Source organism: Haematobia irritans, chromosome 2, assembly GCF_050003625.1.
Source record: "Haematobia irritans isolate KBUSLIRL chromosome 2, ASM5000362v1, whole genome shotgun sequence".
NCBI lineage: Eukaryota > Metazoa > Arthropoda > Insecta > Diptera > Muscidae > Haematobia > Haematobia irritans.
In genome coordinates, this window is record NC_134398.1 from 88,812,693 (window position 1) to 88,818,655 (window position 5,963).

The window sequence follows — 5,963 nt, forward strand, 5'->3', positions numbered from 1 at the left end:
GGTTGTTATTCTGTTGCTGTTTTCTTTCTTTATACACCATCACGAACATTGCTAGACTTATTGTTTGCTAGACTTATTGTTTCTCACTAATTTAAAATAACGAATATTTTATATATTTTATTTGTTATTTGTTATTTTATATATTATATATTATATTATTTTCCTATTTTAATTTTTAACAATCTCTCCTTATACCATAACAACGCGATTCCAACTAAAAAACAACCCACCCGCAAACATATCGATTACATCAATGACAGGTATCCATTACAGGTAGACAAAAGAGATATAGGAAAATTTCATATTTTCTAACAAGTATGTTTCCCTAAGTTTTGAAAGGATTGAATACTTCTTAGTACGAATGAACTAAAATATATTTCTATGCCGAGTGTTATTCGTATGTATGATAAGCTTTCTATAATAAAGGAAGTCAGAATTATCATTTTATAAGAAATTTTACTAAATTTGAGGAAACTTGGTTGTAGTTCGGGTTTGTTTATTTTTACGAATGCTTTGTTATCCGTGAATAGAATTTTCTTATTCAGTAGTAAATTCTTATACCTAGCGAAGAAAACAGTATTAGTAAAATTCCATGCATTATTCTAGTTAATGAGCTATTGCTAACTGCTTTCAGTTTAGGAATTTTTTACTGAAACAAGTAAATTTTATTATTTCACACAAAAATGTAACTTAATAGAAATAAAATGGCTAAACTAAATTGATAAACATTTTTTCCTTTAGTTTCGAAGGCACTTTTTTCTGGGTGTAGGAGCATCGAGATTTTCAACACCGTCACATCAGCCGCTTCAATCGAGTCATCAAGAATGTCCTCTTCAGAGATCTCGGTGACTTTCGCAATAACCATAGGATCAACTTTGGTGAGTTCTGAGGCAGTAGAAACCTCCTCACGCATATGGTACCTATCCATGTCTTCAACTTTGGTATCTCCCTCGACTTCGCAAGAGGATCCACTTACTTCTGATTCAGACAGAGGCTTGTCCATTTCTGAATCCTTTAGCTGATCGTTGTTATATACCTTCATTTGGATATAATGAAAGCCATAACATACACTGCCCTGAGACTTTGCTAGATGTGGCAAAGACTGAGTGTTCAATATAAACACTGCATGCCGTCTTGGTCCATCCACTTCATCCAAACGGCCAACCTTCCAATCAGCTGTTGGAAGATCTGGATTGCATCGTTTCAGCCTATTTAAAATAGATTTAAGGTCAGAAGGGTTTGCAGGTATCCACGCATGTGCTCTAGGTCTAGCCGAAAAAAAAAAACACTAAATATGGTGCTAAAAGCACCAAATTGCCATCACTGCTTTCGTCAACCCTCCCGGTTTCCATCTCCATTTCTTTCTCTATACTCTCTCTCTCTCTCTCTGACCCTTATAACTATAGAGGAATTTCATTTTCTGTGTGGCAAAGATCATGATGGGTGTATTAAATGAAAGATTAATGGAATGGGCGGAATCTGAAAATATCCTGAATGAATATCAAGCTGGTTTCCGAAGAGGATATTCCACGCACGACAATACCCAGCAAAAAAAGCGTCGCCAGAAAAGTAATGAAAATGTTCTGTTTGGATCCGGAAGTGGTGCAAAATTGACGCAGAAGCGATGAATTTAACATGGGCTTGTCATAGGACGGAAGTCCTCCATTTCAACAACCGTTGCACTGAATTTGCATCACTTCTTTAGGTGTGATCCGAATTCAATGTTTTGGATGTAAATTAGAAAATTCTGTGATATTTTATCAAATAAATAATTTTTATAATTTTTAATTGATTCTAACGCTTGTCGGAAACGTTTGACTTCAAATATTTTCAAAAATGCACAATTTTTTCAGATTGGATTTAGCATTTTTGTCAACAAAATTTAAAAGATTTGTACCATTTTATGAATTCTTACTCTGTTTTTAACCTATTTGAAACAAAAAAAGTTAAAATTATCCATTAAAAGTATGAAAAAACCAAGTTATAAAAAGTTGAATTAAAAGAACTTCGTGGGTAGTTAAAATAAAGAACATCATTGGGAGTACATCTTCTGGAAGTGCTTTTAAAGTTGTGCCTTTGGAAGAACTTCCAAATTTTTTTTGCTGGGTATATATAACTTATCAGCAATTGCAAGTATAAAATTTGAAAAAAAAAAGAAATTATATGCGTTCTTCGTAGATTTTAAAGCAGCATGTATCCAGGCAAGCTTTAGTTTTTAAATTTTTCCAAATGGGTGCTTTATACAAGCTGGTTAATTTAATAAGAAATATATATAGTAATACGCAAAGTTCAGTGTGGACTGGAGACGGTTTATCAGAATATTTTTACACGACAGCGGGAGTAAAACAGAGATGCCATTGTCACCGCTGATATTTGCACTATACATTAATAATATACATGATTGCCTTGGAGGTGGACTAAAATGTGGAAACAGCGATATAAGAATATTGCTATATGCTGATGATATTGTCATCTTAGCCGATGAAGTTCAAATACTGCAGAATATGATAAACAATTTAGAGCAGTATTTTAAATTGTGGAACCTTACAGTGAATAAAACCAAGTCACATATTATGGGGAGGAAGACTAAGCAGACAAGAAAAATGGATGTATGAAGGAGAGGAAGTAACCATAACTTTGGAATTCAATTATTTGGGCGTACTTTTCACTCCACAGTTAAGTTTTCAGAAGCACGTAGAGAGAAGGACGATGCAAGCAAAAAATGCTCTAAACTCTACATGGAGCAAAATAATGCGCAACAAAGATATTAGTTTGGGAATGAAATGGAAAGTGTATTTGTCAGCGTGCCGCGGAAGATTCACACATATACACACTTAATATGCATTTAAAATATATGAACAAAATAACTTAGTACCCGGAAAATAGGCTACCGAAGTTATTAACAAGTAGTCTATTGAATAAAAATATATTTTGGGTAAATAGCGTGGTGAACAAACTAATAGCATACGACGGAATTCTTTTAAAACTGATATTTTGAAGGCCCTAAAGTTAAGTAGCATACAAAATAACATTCAGAAAAAAAACAACAGCGAACGCATAAGCACTTAAATTATCATAGCGGGTTATCCTACATAACAGACAACTATTCTTTGGATGCCATTATCTGGATTTTTAAGGTGCGCGGGGGTTTGCTAAATTTGAATGCCGATAAGTATGGTGAGGAAGACGTACAGAAGCTATGCCACCTCTGCAATATGCAAGCCATTGAAAATATACAACACTTCCTAGGAGTTTGCCCAGTTCTCAAGGAATTTAGAATAGCTTATGCCCGCACTCAGAGAAGAGTGAACCCAATAGCGAGTTATTTTTAACTAACCAGTGTTAATATTGAACTTCGTATGTCGCTAAAGAAGCATGTACCCATAGTAAGTTCAACATTTTCCTATACGTTAGTAATTTGTTTTAACTTTTGTCAAGTTCAAATTTAACTGTTCAGAAGTAAAAAATTAACTAAATAATAAATTTTTTAAAAACGATAAAATTAATGTTCCGGATCTCCTAGACCACCTGGTGACTTGGAGCAAGGATACATCAAGGGGGAGGATCCCCATTTCTACATGTCATATTATATTTAGTACAAACCACTTACTCTTCTGTAGTACAAATCCTTTAGAATCATTTATTAGATTTTATTTTTTATCATTTTATAAAATTTTACCTTTTGTCCGGACGGAGGATCGAACCGCGTACCATCAGTTTTCTAACTAAACACACTATCCACTGGGCTACTTAGCTCTTATACTCTTCAACAACCAAATGTGACTTTGTTTATTCTTTTCTTGCTTGGTTGCATCTATTCATTAACACACACAGTCAAGGGTGTCTATTTATAGAAACACCACACGAGCACATGTTTCGGAGACGAACTATTGTCTAGAAATAGATTCACTCAACGGTAGTTAGAATTGACATTCATCGTTAGTTTATTTATACTAAAAATGGAAATTTCGTGTCCAACTAGACTTCGTAATATTGCACAGTAAAAGTTCAGTAACGCTGAGAAACTTCTTCGTACGTTCGAGAAAATACGTATTCCCTATTATTATATTTACTTCAGTCCATTTACGAACTCATTGGGAGTTCTTAACCATTTTGCTGGTAATGGCCGTAAGTTCAATTTACTTTCACTGAGTTAATTTAGTTCATCAATAGTTAAATTTAACTAACTGTGAGTAAAATTTTGAACTACTCAATATTATGGAATTTACTTGTAGTTACGACGTTAAATTTTCTGAGTGTGTCGTTCTCTGAATAAAATATCATTACATATATATGTTTACTCGAAATTTGTAAATTTACATTCACACATATTATTCTTATGAAACATTCATGTCCCAAACATAATATATTCTAACATAACAAAATAAAAGTTGTATGGCTTTTAGGATTGTTTTTTTTTTTTTTTTGTTTAATTTCATTTTGATAATAGACTTGAATTAAAGTAAAGATCTTACTACACTGTTAGAAAAATATGTTTCTCATATGTTTCGATATAAACAAAATGTGTTTCGGGCACAATTTTTAAACACCATATATTTAAGTGCAAACATGTAATGTTCTCAAACTAACACTAAATGTTTGGAACACATATGTTAATATGTTAGAATATATTATGTTTGGGGCATGCATGTTTCATAAAAATTATATGTGTGAATGTAAACATATATACATTTACAAATTTCGAGTAAACATATATATGTTGTGATATTTTATTCAGAGAGCGACAGAGAGAGAGAGAGTATAGAGAAAGAAATAGAGATAAAAACCGGGAGGGTCGACGAAAGATATCAAATTAACAAAGCTAGAGAATCAAAAGAGAGCAATTTCTGTGAAACCGCTTATATGTTGTTTCGGAAACTGCTTTATGATAAGGCCAAAAATTGTATATGCTTAAGTCTAAATATTATTTAATTTAAGCCTAATTATTATTTAATTTGTGTATATTATAAAATTATTTATGTATGTTTATACTCGACCCCACGTTCTTCCTTTGTTAGAGTTTTTGAATTCCTTCCAAAATTTCAAACTCTTATACCAAAACCAGTTTTTTATTACAAAATTGTTATTTTTGCAATAAAAAATAATATCTTAGCCAAAAGCTCAGTCCATTTCGTTTATATCAAGCACTGTTTCTGACTGTAAATCTTTAATAATCCACATTTCGAAGTTTCATTATAAAAATTTAATATAGTATAAATATAAATGTGTAAATTAAAAAAAAAATGGTGTTTGGTCGGAGCAGGGATTGAACCCACGACCCTTTGCATGTACGGCAGACATGCTAACCACTGCTCCACGTTGCCAACACATGTTTGTTTCTGTTAAATAATGTTGTTTGCATGGGCTCGTGGGCGCTGCAAACTATGCTATATAAATGTAACTTATAACGATAATTGTCTACTGGTGACTATAACAGCTACGTAGCTCAGTGGTAGTGTGTTGGCTTACAAACTGTATGGTACTCGGTTCGATTCTCCGTCCAGGCGAAAGGTAAAATTTAAAAAAATTATAAAATTGAATAATTTCTTCAACATTATTTGTATTACAGAAAAAGGTGTCAAGAACTAAAAAATTTCGTGGAAGTGAAAATTATGTTAGGGAATGAGCACAATCTTCTTTGGGGAAAATTCTTCCAAGCATATAATATTTTTGGGCTCAAAATGCTTCCAAACATATTATATGTTCACATAAAACAAACATATTAATGTTTCGGCAGTATCCAATAATATATGTGCTTCCTGCAAAATATGTTTGGAACATATGTTAGAGAGGCGATTTTTTTTGAGGGTGTAGAGACTATGGAAATGTGGATTGGCCGACACTGTCAGACTAGTCAGGCTTGTAAGATGGGTATCTGGCAGTTTCTTTTCAATAGCTTAATAATACCAATTTCTTAATCTTCATGTCCAATTAGCTCGCATTAAAATTGTAATAATATGTAA